Source organism: Felis catus, chromosome B1 (genome assembly GCF_018350175.1).
Source record: "Felis catus isolate Fca126 chromosome B1, F.catus_Fca126_mat1.0, whole genome shotgun sequence".
In the NCBI taxonomy this organism is placed as follows: Eukaryota; Metazoa; Chordata; class Mammalia; order Carnivora; family Felidae; genus Felis; species Felis catus.
In genome coordinates this window covers 52,631,830-52,649,089 of record NC_058371.1, presented here as the reverse complement: position 1 = coordinate 52,649,089, position 17,260 = coordinate 52,631,830, and the positions used below count along the sequence as shown (strand labels likewise).

The window sequence follows — 17,260 nt, the reverse complement described above, 5'->3', positions numbered from 1 at the left end:
ATCACTATCAACTGGTATTGATACCACTTTGAGTGAAGGAATGAAGTGTAGGAATCTTACCTCCCTTTATGTTCCTCTCCTATTTACAGTGTAATTGTCTTAAGCATTTCCTCTGCATACATTGAGAACCATATCAATGTTAAAATTGTTGCTTCAGAGGCCAACTATAATTTTAGGAATTCAAAAAGAGAAGGAAAATCTATTTTATTTACCAATATTTTCCCATTTATGTTGTTCTCTCTCCCTTCCTGATGTTCCAAGATTTTTTTCTTTTATTGTTTCTTTTCTGTTTAGAGAATTTCCTTTAGCCATTCTTTTAATGTAGGTCTTTAGCAACAAGTTCTATTAATTTTATTTCATTTGAACATGATTTGGTTTACCCTCATTCCTGATAGATATTTTTGCTGAGTGTAGACTTCTGAGTTGGCAATTTTTTTTCTTTTCGCACTTAGAAAATATTATGCTACTTTCTTCTGGTCCCCATGGTTTCTGCTGAGAAATATGCTGTAATTCCAATTATTTTTCCTCATAGGTGGGGTGTCATTTTTCTCTCACTGCTTTTAAGACTTTTGCTTTGTCTTTATTTTCCCAGAGTTTGGTTACAATGAGTTTTGAGGTGAATTTCTTTAAATTTATCCTGTTTTGAGGTTTACTCAGTTTTTTTTTTAATCTCTAAGTTTATGTCTTTTGGCAAATTTGGAACTTTTAAGTCTTTTTTTTAAATACTTTTTTAACCTTGCTCTCTTCTGGGATTCCAGTGACTTGTTATTTTTTTGTTATTATCTCATTATCCCTGAAGTTCTCTTCATTTTTAAGTCTATTTTCTCTCCGTTGTTTAGACTGGGTAATGATTTCCACTGTTCTATTTTTTGTCTTGTATATTTTATTTTTAAGTGATCTCTATACCCAACATGAGGTTTGAGCCCACAATCCCAAGATCAAGAGTTGTGTGCTCCACCAACCGAGCCAGCCAGGTGCTCCTTGTGTTCTATTTTCAAGTTCACTGATTCTTACCCTTGTATCCTCCATTCTGCTGTTGAATCCATCTACTGAATTTTTAATTTTGGTTACTGTATTTTTTTAGTTCTAAAATTTCCATTTGGCTCTTCTTTCTCTGTTCTTCCTTGCTAAGAGTTTCTGCTTTTTTGTTTGTTTCAAGTGTGTTTGTAATTGCTTCTTGAAACACTTCTATTATGGCTTCTAGAAAACCTTTCTCAGATAATTCTAACATGTGTGTCATCTTGGTTGAATGTCTTTTCTTATCAGGATGAATTTTCCCTGGTTCTCAGTATAAGGAATGACTTTCAGTTGAAACCTGGACATTTTGCATATTACATGACAAGACTGGATCTTATTTAAACCTTCTGTTACAGTAGGTTTCTGACACTACTGGAAATTCAGGCTCCCCACTAAGACTCTACTGATGCAACTCTCCCTGAGATCATCGGAGGCGTCTTGTTTCTCTCTGTGTGGCCTCTACTTATGCCATGAGAAGAAGGATGGCCTCATTATCAAAGTGTGGTGGTGAAAGTCCTGACTCCATTCGGTTTCTCTAACACCATTCCAGCTGAGAGTGTGGTTGCTACGTTGCTACTGGGTGGGGTTGTGAGACCAGGCTTCCTATATGGTTTTCACTGACAATGCAGAGTGAAGGACTTCACAAAAAAATGTTAAACTTTATTGAGAGAGAAGGAAGAGGTGGAATAAATGGAGAAACACACTATTCTGTTAGATGAGAAGACTCAATATTGAAAGATACACTGATATTTTAGAACTTCATAAATTTATCCTAACATTTATTTAACACAATAAAGGGATGAAAATAGCCATGAAAGAAAAGTAATCATAGGGGACTTGACCACTAAATGTTAACATGTATTATAAAGCTATAATCATAGCACTGTGGCACTGACTTAATAATACTAGATAGATCAATGGAACAGAAATAGGTAGTCCAGAACTATATATAGAAGTTTATTACATTATAATGTGCCATTTCAGAAAGAACAGATTATTCAATAAAAGTATTTGGATAACTGCTAACCATATAACAAAGTATAATAACAAATTTTATCTCACACAGTACTGTATGTATAAATTTTAGTTGAATCAAACATATAATTAAAAAAAATAAAACCACACCAAAAACCATAAAATACCTAGGAATAAATCTAACCAAAGAGGTGAAAAATATATACACTGAAAAATATAGAAGCTTATGAAAGAAATTGAAGAAGACACAAAAAAATGGAAAAAGATTCCATGCTCCTGGATAGGAAGAACAAATATTGTTAAAATGTCAATACTACCCAAAGCAATCTACATATTCAATGCAATACCTATCAAAATAACACCAGGATTCTTCACAGAGCTAGAACAAACAATCCTAAAATTTGTATGGAACCAGAAAAGACCCTGAATAGCCAAAGCAATCTTGAAAAAGAAAACCAAAGCTGGAGGCTTCACAATCTTGGACTTCAAGTTGTATAACAAAGCTGTAATCATCAAGACAGTATGGTACTGGCATAAAAACAGACACTCAGATCAATGGAACAGAATAGAGAACCCAGAAATGGACCCACAAACGTATGGCCAGCTAATCTCTGACAAAGCAGGAAAGAATATCCAATGGAAAAAAGACAGTCTTTTCAGCAAATGGTGCTGGAAAAACTGGACAGCGACATGTAGGAAAATGAAACTGAACCACTTTCTTACACGATACACAAAAACAAACTCAAAATGGATGAAAGACCTCAAAGTAAGACAAGAAGCCATCAAAATTCTCAAGGAGAAAGCAGGCAAAAACCTCTTTGGCCTTGGCCACAGCAACTTCTTACTCAATGCATCTCTGGAGGCAAGGAAAACAAAAGCAAAAATGAACTACTGGGACCTCATCAAAATAAAAAGCTTCTGCACAGCAAAGGAAACAATCAGTAAAACTAAAAGGCAACTGACAGAATGGGAGAAGATATTTGCAAATGACATATCAGATAAAGGGTTAGTATCCAAAATCTATAAAGAACTTATCAAACTCAACACCCAAAAAAACAAATAATCCAGGGAAGAAATGGGCAAAAGACATGAATAGACACTTCTCCAAAGAAGACACTGAGATGGCCAACTGACACGTGAAAAAATGCTCAACATCACTCATCATCAGGGAAATACAAATCAGAACCACAATGAGATACACCTCACACCAGTCAGAATGGCTCACATTAACAACTCAGGCAGCAACAGATGTTGGCAAGGATGCGGAGAAAGAGGATCTCTTTTGCACTGTTGGTGGGAATGCAAGCTGCTGCAGCCACTCTGGAAAACAGTATGGAAGTTCCTCAAAACACTAAAAATAGAACTACCCTACAACCCAGCAATTGCATTACTAGGCATTTATCCACGGGATACAGTAATGCTGTTTTGAAGGGGCATATGCGCCCCAATGTTTATAACAGCACAATCAACAATAGCCAAAATATGGAAAGAGCCCAAATGTTCATCGATGGATGAATGGATAAAGAAGATGTGGTAATATATATACAATGGAGTATTACTCAGCGATCAAAAAGAATGAATTCTTGCCATTTGCAACTACATGGATGGAACTGGAGGGTATTATGCTAAGCGAAATAAGTCAGTTAGAGAAAGACAAATATCATATGAGTTCACTTATATGAGGACTTTAAGACACAGAACAGATGAACATAAGGGAAGGGAAGCAAAAATAATATAAAAACAGGGAGGGGGACAAAACATAATAGACTCTTAAATACGGAGAACAAACAGGGGTTGTGGAAGAGGGGATGGGCTAAATGGGTAGGGGGCATTAAGGAATCTACTCCTGAAACCATTGTTGCACTATATGATAACTAACTTGGATGTAAATTAAAAAACAAATAAATCATTAAAATAAATAAAAATAAAACCAAAAAGTTGTAGAAAAAAATATACTGAACATTTACTTATATGATCTCAGGGTAGGAAAGACCATTCAATGCATGACATCAAAGGTAGAAACTATAAAGGAACATATTTATAAACATAACTAGATAAAAAATTAAAACTCTGTATGGCAAAAAATTACTATGAGACATTGGAAGAAGTTATCTGCAACTTATATGTCAGACAAAGGTCAACTTTTTTTTTTTTTTTTTTTTTACATAGGCTTTACACCCAACATGGGGCCCAATGTGGGGCTTGAACTCACCACCCTGAGATCAAGACCTGAGTCAAACGCTTAAACTACTGAGCCACCCAGGCACCCACAACGTTTTTAATATATAGAAAGCACTTACAGGGGCGCCTGGGTGGCGCAGTCGGTTAAGCGTCCGACTTCAGCCAGGTCACGATCTCACGGTCCGTGAGTTCGAGCCCCGCATCAGGCTCTGGGCTGATGGCTCGGAGCCTGGAGCCTGTTTCCGATTCTGTGTTTCCCTCTCTCTCTGCCCCTCCCCCATTCATGCTCTGTCTCTCTCTCTCCCAAAAATAAATAAAAAACGTTGAAAAAAAATTAAAAAAAAAAAAAAGCACTTACAAATCAGTAAGAACAAGACAAGGCTTCAGTAGAAAATTAGATGAAGACTATAACTAGACATGTCACACAAAAAAGAAAAATTGCCAATTAATGTGAAAAAAGTGAAACTTCACTAATAATTTATATAAATGCAAATTAAAACATAAATGCAGCATCATTTTTGTTAATTGAGTTAACAAAGCTGAAAGATGGTCCATGTGGCTGAAGAGCAGAGTAAGGTGGGATGTGATCAGATCAAGACCAGCTTGGGCCACTTCATGACCTTGCAAGCCATGCTAGGATTTTGGGTTTTATCTCCAGGAAAATGGTAAGTCTTTGAAGAGTTTTAATCAAGAGAATTACATCATCAGATAGATATTTTGAATAGGTCTCCGTAGCTCGTATAGATGGGTAGATAGATACTATTTATTTAGGTATATACCCATGTTATCTATTTGTGTTGGAAAATGTCTGGAAGGAGATACAGTTAATTCTAACATTTTAAAAGTGGTTGGTTTTGGGTGATGGCATATCTGGTGATTTACATTTTTTTCTTTTTCCTTGTTTTTGTTTTAGTGTTTATTTTTGAGAACGAGAAAGAGAGTGCGCCCCTGAGCAAGCAGGGGAGGGGCAGAAAGAGAGAGAGAGAGGTAGACACAGAATCTAAAGCAGACTCCAGGCTCTGAGCTGTCAGCACAGAGCCCCATGTGGGGCTCGAACTCACAGACTGTGAGATCATGACCTGAGCCGGAGTCAGACACTTAACCGACTGAGCCACCCAGGTGCCCCAATTTTTTTCTTTTTCCTAATCCTTACTTTCCCACTTTTATGGAAATATTATGTATTACTAACTTATTTTTTGCTTTTAGACTAGGGATGTGTGGAGATAAAGAAGCACAGGATTTAGAATTAGATGACCCTGATTTAACACCCGTTTTGGTTTTTTTTTTCTTTTTCGCTTACCAGCTATTTGGCAATTGAACAAGATACTTATTCCTCTGATCTCCTCTTGTCTGGCAGACGCCCTGTGAATAAAAACAAAAATAATATATCAAAGTTTTACGCTTAAAAATGGTGATGGTAATAAATGGTTACCTCACAGGATATTTATGAGCATTATATTCAATTGCACACATAACTGGTAAGTATTTTATAAACTACTAACTATATAAATGGTAGTGGAGATGATGATGATGTTTAGTATAACCCACAGGGTTACAACACATGGTTGAAATATGATTGAGATATATCTGTAATTTATTTCAAAGACTAAGTGAGGTACCACTGTACCTGATTAAATGTGCAAAGGAATTATTTTGAGCTTGCACATTAAAAAAATATGTTTATTTACTTTTGAGAGAGAGAGAGAGAATGCATATGGCAGAGAGAGAGGGACAGGAGATTCGAAGTTGGCTCTGGACCAACAAGCAGAGAGCCCTATGTGGGGTTCGACTCATGAACTTTGAAATCATGAACTGAGCCAAAGTTAGATGTTTAACTGACTGAGCCACCCAGGCACCCCAAAATATGATTTGTTGTTTATATGAAATTCAAATTTTACTCAGTATTCTATGTGTTTATTTGCTAAATCTGGCAACTCTAAATATGGAGAGCCCACTACAAGTGTTTTTGGGTCAATAGATGGGGGCATGTGTTGATGGAGATGGCCTGTGAACGAGGGTGTCCTTATACTTGGAGGGTACTTAGGGCATGGCATTATGAAAGTGCCCTGTTCCAGGGGTGCCTGAGTGGCTCAGTTGGTTGAGTGTCTGACTTTTTTTTTTTTTTAATTTTTTTTTTCAACGTTTATTTGTTTTTGGGACAGAGAGAGACAGAGCATGAACAGGGGAGGGGCAGAGAGAGAGGGAGACACAGAATCGGAAACAGGCTCCAGGCTCTGAGCCATCAGCCCAGAGCCTGACGCGGGGCTCAAACTCATGGACCGCGAGATCGTGACCTGGCTGAAGTCGGACGCTTAACCGACTGCGCCACCCAGGCGCCCCAAGTGTCTGACTTTATATTTTGGCTCAGGTCATGATCCCAGGGTCGTGGGATTGAGCCCCACGTCAGGCTCCACACTGAGCTTGCAGCCTGCTTAAGATTCTCTCTCTCTCTCTCTCTCTCTCTCTCTCTCTCTCTCTCCCTCCCCTCTCTCCCTCTCCCTTTGCTCTCCCCCTACTTTGTCTCTCTTTCTCTCTCTCAAATATAAATTAAAAAAAAAAGAAAGTACCCTGTTTCAAGATTTGGATTAGTACATTATGACAACCCAGAGTTAAGAATAAATGAATATTTAATGAAAGTTGCATTTGAATTAGGTCATGAAAGATGGTGGGTTTTCCAGGAATATTACCCATGTACATAACAAAATATGTTGGACATAATGCCTGCCTGCTCCACCTGCTATTCCCATAATTCCTCTTTTATGATTTGTTTTTCCCAAATCACTCACGCACACTGATTCCCTGATGTCTCAGAGCCTCACCTCCATCAAGCTGGCCTGTGACTAAGCTGGTGGGGACTGAGTCCACAGACTAATGCACTTGGTGCTTTCGGGCTGAAGGGGAAGAAGCTGGACCAGGAGGAACCGTGCTGAGTTCGTGTTTTTCTGGGAGTAAAGTCTCCTCTTAAGAAGGTGAATGAACTCTTTTCTCATCCTGTTCCACTAGTCACCTTTTCCTGGTCCTTTGGTGGAGAGTGTGCCCTCCCCCACCTTTGATGGCTTATAGTCACAGGGCGATTACTTCTGTTGTTGAGTAGGGTGACACCTGAGAGTCACCACCTCACACCATTTTCATTAAAAAAAAACACCCACATAGGGGCGCCTGGGTGGCGCAGTCGGTTAAGTGTCCGACTTCAGCCAGGTCACGATCTCGCGGTCCGTGAGTTCGAGCCCCGCGTCAGGCTCTGGGCTGATGGCTCAGAGCCTGGAGCCTGTTTCCGATTCTGTGTCTCCCTCTCTGCCCCTCCCCCGTTCATGCTCTGTCTCTCTCTGTCCCAAAAATAAATAAACGTTGAAAAAAAAATTAAAAAAAAAAAAACACCCACATAAATACAAACATTGTGGTTCAGGTTTGTATCTGAGAAAGGTCTGGAAAGACGCTGCAAATATAAAGGAGTTACCCTGGGAGAATGGGATTAAGAGATTGAGGAGTGAGGGTGGTGTGGGCACTTTTACTTTTTATAATAACCTTATCCATTTTTGTATTGCATGCAAAAAAAAAAATTCTTTTACAAAGAATGTAATAATAGACCAGTAACAAAGTGGTGAAATTAGAGACCAAATTCTAAACTAAAACTCACTCCCAATTCTTTTCATTCATTTTGAGATATGTATACTGTAGTACACAGTGTGCTACTTTGTATTCTGCTACGTTGCTCAAAATTTTGTCACAGCTGTTTCTCTGCATTGCTACGGTGTCATTTTTCAGGGCTAGAAGGGTGGACTTTGAGTTACCAGTGATTTGCATCACCAACCTGTCTTCCCCAGGTACTGACCTGACCAGCCAGCTGAGGAAGGTGTGTGTGTGTGTGTGTGTGTGTGTGTGTGTGTGTGTGTGTGTAGGGGGGTGGTGCATGGGGGATGGTTCCCTGTTTTTTTTTTCTTTGTTTTTTTTTTCATCTGGAAATAGAGGTACCGGAAGCAGGTTTTCTCTGGGGTCCCTTCCAGGTCTCATCTATTACCTTCATGAAGCACATCATCAATAATGATCATTTGGACATAATTCTTTGTAAATCTTTATTTAATCCACCAGCCTCTCTGTTTTAAGATCACTCGGTGTAAGGCAGCTCATTTATCCTCATGATAGATACATGGTGGTAGATATAATTTTCCCTTTCGTAGATGGAGAAACTGAGTCCAGAGGTGTGGGATGATTTACCACAGCATTGGCCTCTTATCAGGGCAGCCCCAGGATTCGGCTTCCCCGTGTTATGGGTGATGGATAGCAGACGAGATCTCCGAAGAGCAGACAATTCGAGGCGGCTTAGGTACGATTATTAAATGGATCCATCATTCTCCTGTCGTCTCCCTTTTTTTCTCCTCTTTAGATTCCAAGTCACTATTTTTCTGTGCCATTTCTTTGGGACATATTCATGAATGGACCCTTGGAACACACACACACACACACACACACACACACACACAGCAATTTGGTCACACCTACGAGGCAGATAAAGCTGAAGGGAGCCTGCAAAAGGATCTGTAGATAAAAAGTCCGGTATCTGGGCAGGTAACACCCAATTACAACAGAGCAGTGTTGACTTACACTTTTCCTTATCGGGGGAATCAGGTATTTGTGTAAATCAGAAAAGGATTTGATGGATGCTATTTCAGTGGAGTTTCCAGCCAAAGGACAGGTTTGGTTAAACAAAATATATATTCTCCTTATCTACAGTGGCAACTATCATGCAACTCCCCGTCTCCTTTCTACTCCTCCAAGCCTTATAAAAAAGAGCGCCTTATCTAGAGTTTGTAAGAGCCTAATGTCGAGCAGGGTCTGTGCTAAAATCACTGACCGCGCTGCACCTCAGGCCCAGCCCGAGCCATTTGGGCAGACAGATGATCTTCCCTTATCTCCGACTGTCTTGGCAATCAGTGTCTTTTTCTTAAGATGCCTGTTTAGATTACCCCAGCGGAAAAGAACAGGTACCATCCCGCTTGATGGGAGAAGATTTGGAGACTCGCTCTGTGGCCGTCAAGGGCCGTGGTGGGAAAGAGCGTAGTTCAGAGGAGGAGGCCGGCAGTCGCGGCCTCAAACAGTCACGGGGTGGGGAGCCTCCGGCGGGGCAGGAAGCCTGAGTGTTGGTAATAGAGACGTAGGCATGGGGCCAGACGCAGACGGGGAAAGAGGGTCAAGGTGGGGAGAGCGACTTCCATTAGATAAGATGGACTTGCTCAGATTTTGGTGCCACTTGTCGAAAAAGCTGGTGGCCTTCAGGCTTGGTATCAGACACCAGCTGGGGGTGGTGAGCGGACACAGTGCGGAGTCAAAGACCTGCGTGAGGCTCGGCCTCTGACCTGCTGGGAGGCCTTGAACAAGGCCCTCTCCCTCTCTGGGCTCCCGAACTGGTCCTTTAGAAACGTGTTGCGTGGGGCGCCTGGGTGGCTCGGTCGGTTGAGCGTCCGACTTCGGCTCAGGTCAAGATCTCACCGTTCGTTCGTGGGTCCGAGCCCCGCGTGGGGCCCTGTGCTGACGGCTCAGAGCCTGGAGCCTGCTTCGGATTCTGTGTCTCCCTCTCTCTCTGCCCCTCCCCCGCTCACGCTCTGTCTCCCTCTGTCTCAAAAACAAATAAACATTAAAAGAAAAAATTTAGAAATGTGTTCTGTGGTGCCAGGTGCCCCAAAGTGCAGGAGGGCAGCAACCCCTGCCTGCATTGCCAGGGCTCCAGGTGCGTGGCCGTGGAACTCGCACAGGGTGGGCAGGGAGCCTTTTCCACGGAGCCAACCTGAGTTGGTCTCTCCTTTCGCTTCCAGGTACGCTTGAGTTTTGGATGCAAGTAAGGAGCTTGTCGGTGTGAAAATCCTGGGGCGGCTCCGAGTCGCCCAAGAGCATCCTGTGAGAACCTGTACATCATCTCTACCTTTCCCCCTGAGAAAGGTGTCGGTCTAATACTGTGCTTCGGACACCCCAGTGACACGGATGCCTCGCTCTTCCTGGGAAAGCCGCGTCACAGCTGCAGGGGCCTGTCCACGTCGTTCCTCTAGCTGTTTAGTCTGAATGTTTCCCCTTCTCAGTTTTGATTTGCAGGTCCCTAATGATTAGCATCTCTTCGTGTGCTTATTGGCCTTTCGTATGTCTCTCCTTTCGAGAAGTGCGTATTCAAGTCCTTTGCTCACTTTTCACGGGGTTATTTGTTTATATCCTTTATCAGATAGAGGATTTGCAAATGTTCTCTCCCATCCTGTAGAAAGCCTTTTTACTCTGTTGATCGTGTCTGTGGCTGCACAGAAGTTTTAAAGTTTGCTGTAGTCCAATTTCTTTCTTTCTTTCATTGCCTGTGCTTTTAAAACTCACTCTTTTTGGTCTGTAAGGCAATCAGGGCTCGGAACACTGGCCCGGCTTGGAGAGAGGGGCCTTCTGCCGTGACTTACTGCCACATACATGGGGGGACAGATGATGACAGCCCAGGACTGTCCTCTCTCAGAAGCCGTGGACAAAATTTGAGATTCACGTTTGGTGTTTATTTCCTCTCTGCTCAGCCAGCTCAGCCTTATTGCAACTATACGCTGTCATCTTTCTTTCAAAAGCCATACTTTTCTGGATTTTGTGACCCCTTGCTTTCCTGAGAGGCACACAGCATAGAGACCATACTTGTAGACAACTTCAGGGTTTTTATGGTGTCAAATGGACAAACTATGAGGGGCACCTGGGTGGCTCAGTCAGTTAAGCAACCGACTCTTGGTTTGGCTCAGGTTAGGATCTCATGGTTCATGAGTTCAAGCCCCGCATCAAGCTCTGCACTGCTGGTGTGGAGTCTGCTTGGGATTCTCTCTCTCTCTTTCTCTTTCTGCACCTCCCCTGCCCTCTCTTTCTCAAAATAAATAAACTTTAAAGAAAAAATGGACAGACTATAAGATGTGGGCTGGTGTTAGAGAGCCAGAGACATGAGATTTTCATGAACACAGGGTCCCAGACAGTGGGGAGAACAGAGCTTCATAGCCCAGTACTCTCCTTGGCCCTGTAGCTCTTGATATGCATGTGTGTGTGTGTGTGTGTGTGTGTGTGTGTGTGTGTGTGGTGAAGGTGTGGGGGGAGGGGAGAAAGGGAGAGTTTGTAGCTACTTTGTTCCTTCCTCATGGAAGAGGCAAACCCTTCTGTTCCTATTTGGGTCAGAATCTGCCTTTTCTTTTCAAGGCTGACTCTGGTTTGAGACTCTCTTAACCTGTTATCTAAAGTGACCATTTTGTCTAACTCCAGATACCGGCCTGTAATTCATTTTGTTTTTGCTATGAAAAATTCTATTTTAATTATGAAATTAATTCACTCACTGGACACATTTTGGAAAATATAAACAATATACAAAGAAGAAAACAGGAGCCTCCTGTAAACCCTCTGTTGAGATGTAACTCACATTACATCCAGGCTGATGTATTTCTGTCCAGGCTGATAGAGGGAGAGGGGGTTGGTATACAGAAAGACAGTTAGACAGACAGACAGACATAGCCACACAAAAATGGGTGTGTGTTTTCATAGTTGATGTCATCCTATATGTCATTCCTTCTCTCTCTCCAGACCTCCGTACCACCTCCTTTTCCTCTCTCTCAGCCTCTTTTTCTTAATGTTTATTTATTTATTTTGAGAGACAGAGATAGAGAGTGAAGGGGCAGGGGCAGAGAGAGAGTGAGAGAATCCCAAGTAAGCTCCACACTCTCAGTGCAGAACCTGATACAGGGCTCAAACTCATGAACCGCGAGACCATGACCTGAGCTGAAATCAAGAGTCATACGTTAAATGACAGAGCCATCCAGGTACCCCATCGACTACTTATCTCACTGAGAAAACAGAAGCCATCCGTGTGCTCCTATCCCAACATCTGCCCACCTACCTTAGGATCTGTCTGGGACCATCCTTCCCATCTGTGCATGGCCATGCTGCCCTTGTTCATCTGTGAGGCTACTCCCTCTTCTCCTGTGTACCCCATTCCTTCCTGATGCTTGAGGGTGGCCTCTACAAATCTCCCCTCTCTCCTTTGACTCATCCATTCTTTCTCTCCTGGATCATTCCTGCTACCCATCAGACACCGCATAATAACTGCTTTCTTTCAAAACCAAATTCTCTCTTAGTTAATTGCACATTCCCCGGAAAGCAGGGGATAAGCCACACGTGTTCTATGCAAGAAGAGTATGTTCATTCGATTGTGGTGGAAGGTACTTACACTGAGGTGATTCTGGAAGGGGAGGCTGGGGTCAGAGTGCTCAGGGCTTCGAGTACTTTGTTCTATAGAAAATAAGGAAGCATTTAGGGTTTTTGAGGAAGGGTGCCGTGGAGGCTTCTGGTGTTGGCTTGCTGAGGCTGTTCTGTAGCAGTGGGGAGGGGTGGGGAGAGCTGTTGGGTGGTTGGTGTCCCAGCCCAGGCTGGAGAGGACCAGGTCCCTAGTGATGGAGGCAGCTACGGAACCCAGAGGAAATGTGCTGCAAGAGACCTGGTGTAGCATGAATTTTTAAGTCACAAAAAAAGGTTGGGTGTGAGTGGAGGAGGGAGCAGTCAAAGATACCTCCAGTCATGGGACTGAATGTTGGTAAAAAAGGAGTTCTCTCACATGTATTTATTTATTTATTTATTTAATGTTTATTTTTTTCCAATATATGAAATTTATTGTCAAATTGGTTTCCATACAACACGCAGTGCTCATCCCAACAGGTGCCCTCCTCAATACCCATCACCCGCCCTCCCCTCCCTCCCACTCCCCATCAACCCTCAGTTTGTTCTCAGTTTTTAAGAGTCTCTTATGCTTTGGCTCTCTCCCACTCTAACCTCTTTTTTTTTTTTCCTTCCCCTCCCCCGTGGTCTTCTGTTAAGTTTCTCAGGATCCACATAAGAGTGAAACCATATGGTATCTGTCTTTCTCTGTATGGCTTATTTCACTTAGCATCACACTCTCCAGTTCCATCCATGTTGCTACAAAGGGCCATATTTCATTCTTTCTCATTGCCACGTAGTACTCCATTGTGTATATAAACCACAGTTTCTTTATCCATTCATCAGTTGATGGACATTTAGGCTCTTTCCATAATTTGGTTATTGTTGAGAGTGCTGCTATAAATATAATGTTTATTTTTGAGAGAGAGAGGAGAAAGAGAGAGAGAGATCATGAGCAGAGGAATGGCAGAGACAGAGAGAGAGGGGGACAGAGGACCCAAAGCGAGTTTGGCACTGACAGTACAGAGTCCGATGTGGGACCAGAACTCATGAACTGCGAGATCGTGACCTGAGCCCAAATCGAGAGTCAGACGCTCAACTGACTCAACCGCCCAGGTGCCCTTCTCACTTTTGAAAATAGGCCTGAGAGGAAGATGAAAAGGCAGGTGATTTCTAAAATGTGGAGCTGGGAAGCCAGAATGCTTCCACCATAGAGAGAAGTGATGAGGGTTTTGTCAGCTGGGCCTTTCCACGTGTCGGCTAGGGTGACTGATGGTGGGTGAGAGGTTGGAAGAGCTCTCTGGGGACTGCAGGCCAGCCCTGCCTCTCATCAGTGGGACTTCCTCTGGGTAGCAGCAGGGGCAGGTGCTGAGGAGGTACAGAGGGTGCTTCTGGGGGAGGGTCCTTAGTTTTATTCTCTGTTTACAAATAAGGTGAGAGAGGCCCCATGGAGGGGGTTTGTTGGGGAAGCAGGACCAGGGTTTTGGTGAAGGGAGAAGTCTGGGATCCAGGAGGGAAAATGGACGGTGGTGAAATGTTCCGGTGGGGATTGGGGGCAGCTCTGGACAGTTACAAGGGAGAGGACGGCTGGGAGTGAGAAGGTGGGAGACAGGATAGGAGATGGGACGAGGTGCGACATGTAGACACATCCAGAAGACATCACTCTGGGAGGAAGGTCTTCTGGAAGCAGACAAGACAGGGCTCAGAGGGCAGCTGTCGAGCTCTGCAAGGCCTCTTGGGTTCCTCTCCTTATTTAGGTGAAAGGTGCTATTTTCACTTCTGAACTTGGACAGTAGGACCCCTCCCAACCTCTCCCCAGAAAAGGGAGCGCCAACGGCCAATGGGTTATTTCTTTCTTTCTAATCCTGTAGTTTTATGGGGCCGTAAATGAGGAGAGCAGGGAACTAAAGAAAAAGGTGTAGCCAAGACAAATAGCAGAGTCCTTGCCCATGTGGCACTTGCAGTCTAAAGGTGTGCATGACGCAATCCATGGCCGTGTGTGTTCCCAGGAGGTCAGGGTGAAGCTGCCCTGGGCAGCCTGGGGCAGCCAGCAGGTGGTTAGGAGGGACAGGTTGCCTCAACCCTCAAGGAATGACTGAAGGAAGGTCTTTTCCTGGGGCAGTGAGGGGACAAATGGCAGGTTGGCACAGGTGGGCACAGGCAAGGAGCAGGACGGTGGATGAGCTGGAATGAAGGGGCGGGGGAGGGACCCAGAGGCCAGCTTTATTTTGGGGTTGTAATTGAGTGGGGAGAGCCGGTGAGCAGAAGACTAGAATAAGGCCAGCAGGTGCCCAGCTGTATGGCAGAAACCAAGAACCCCCAGCCCCATGAGGCAGTTGCTGATTCTGGATGTCTTCCCTGAGGGAACCACCCCTGGGGCATTTGGGGGTCTGTCTAACCCTGATGAGATTAGGAGCCTGTGCAGCTGTGACAGGGAAGCATCCCCCCAAAACAAGTTAGTGAAAAGTGACCTGGACATCTGGGGACTTTAGCAAGACCCGGAAGTGTAGAAATGGAGAAGATGTTCCCCTAACATGGCTTTACTGGAGGTACGGTCCATGGGCAGAAAGGCCAGTGTGGGTTTGTTAGTGGTTTTCTAGTGCAGACCAATTGGCTTTAGATTCCTCAGCAGAGAGGGATGACTTATCAGGCCACAACACGTTGTTCAAAGGATCTTATAATCCATACATTCAACCTTGAAGACATTATTCTAGGTGACATAGGCCAGCCATTAAAGGACAAACACTATGATGCCACTTACGTGAGGTTCCCGGAGTAGTCAAATTCATAGGGGCAGGAAGCAAAATGGTGTTTGCCAGGGGCCGGGGGCAAGGGAGAGTGGGGAGTTGGAGTTTACTGGGGACAAAATTTCAGTTTGGGAAGATGAAAAAAGTTCCTGAGATGGATGGCAGTGATGGTTGCCCAACAAGGTGGGTGTACTTAATGCCCCTGAACTGTACGCTTAAAAATAGTTAACATAATACATCTTATGTATAGCTTACCTCAATGAAAAATGCATTTAAAACTCCTAAAGTCACTTGGCATGGACTTTCTTCATATCATTCTGGTTCTGAACCTGATTTGACTTCTGGAGTCAGTAGATGGTACCCGATGGGGAGTCAGGCAACGCTTCACCATCTGGTCATAATAAATGGATAAACACTACCCTGTTTTCTTTTTTTCTTAAAAAAAAACCAAGTTTACTTATTTATTTTGAGAGAGAGAGAGAGAGAGAGAGAGAGAGAGAGAGAGAGAGAGAAGGGGAGGAGAAGAGGGACAGGAAGAGAGAGGATCCCCAGCAGGCTCCACACTGTCAGCACAGAGCTTGGCACGGTGCTTAAACTCACAAACCATGAGATCACGACCCAAGCCAAAATCAAGGGTCAGATGTTTAACCAACCGAGCCACGTAGGCGCCCCAACACTACCTTGTTTACAAGTTGGTCTCTTCTGCATGGTGGTCAACCTTCTGAGCCTGCTCGCCTCTGGGAGGAAGGCGAAGGTCCACCCCAAGCCTGCAAAGTCGAGCCCCAGGGTCTGAAGCCACAGCACCCCATCACCTCCTTCTGTTATTCCCCACCTGCAGCAAAGAGGCAAGGAAACAGAGCTAGATGGTGTCGGGCAGCAGCAGCTGGCTGTATGGAACCACAGTGTCTGGAGTCTGGCATGTCTGGGTTTACATCACCATCACTAATGGGCAAGCTGCTGACCACCTCGCCCCCATAAGCCTTAGTTTCCTGACCTGCAGTATGGCCTCAGTATTATTTCTCTCTCAGGAGTTTGAGAGTTCTGTAATATAAAATATAAAAAACACAGAGCATGGTTCTTGCCCAGAGTAGCTGTTCAACCTATACTATGTACCTTCCCTAGCTTTCTCCCACCTCTTTTTAATGGTATGTGTCTTAGGGGGCTCAGGCTGCTGTAACGGATTATCACAGAAAGGGTGGCTTAAACAACAAACCAACAGACATTTATTTCTGTGAGTTCTGGAGGCTGGGAGGATCACGGTGCCAGCAGAGTCAGTGTCTGGTGAAGACACTTCATCAGAGACAGCCGTCCTCTTGTTTTGTCTTCATATGGCTGAAGGGGTTAGGAAGCTCTTTGGGGGTCTCTTTTATAAGGGTACTAATCCCACTTATCACTTCCCAAAGGCTCCACCTCTGCATACCATGCCTTGGAGGGTTGGGATTTCAACATATGGATTTTGAGGAACACAAACATTCAGATCACAGCAGTATAACTTAACGAATACACAGAAACCTCTTTCTTTTCCCTTGAGATTTTTAAGAAGAGGGTAGATGTCTTTCTGCCATGGAGTTTTGGAGGGAGGGCGGGGACAGAATATCTTCTGCAGGTCCTTTGACTCTAAAATCCTGATTTTCACAGAGGTGGCCATTCTGTGTCTGAGTGCTTCTTTGGGACTTTTTCCGATTGTGCTTATGAATATCTCTGTGAAGCTCCTACCTTCCACCAATGAGCAGCAAGTTTATTTTTTAGCCAATCAGCAGATGAGGTGAAGACCTCACGATAGCCCTTGGCTCTTAGCCAGCCATTAGCCCGGAGGCCCAGGGTTGGTGGTCATCGGGACAGGTGTCCTGACCCTCCCGCAGTCAGGTCAAAGTGACCTCCAATCAGCTCCATGCCAGAAGCCGTACAGGATGAAGAGGAAAGTATTAAGTCATCTGGATTTTATTTTATATGAGGTGAAACATCTGTGCATTGGGAACTGTACAGAAATTGAGAATCCAGAGGACAAATGCCTTGAGAAGGTTGAACTTTTCCACCTTTCACTCGCTTAAGTAGGGAGTGACTGGGAGGAATAGGAAACAGAAAACAGTGAGAGGCTGTGGAAAAATTTGGGCTCTGGTGCATTACTGGTGGGAATATAAAAT

The 17,260-nt window shown here is 43.8% G+C and overlaps 1 long non-coding RNA gene across 1 annotated transcript; it reads left to right on the top strand.

Moving 5' to 3' along the window:
- The first annotated feature begins 6,965 nt into the window (after positions 1–6,965).
- Positions 6,966–10,907, top strand: LOC123385208. The gene is made up of 3 exons (XR_006597404.1): positions 6,966–7,142; positions 8,352–8,497; positions 9,984–10,907. It is a non-coding gene; the product is annotated as an uncharacterized LOC123385208 (long non-coding RNA).
- Positions 10,908–17,260: the final 6,353 nt, after the last annotated feature.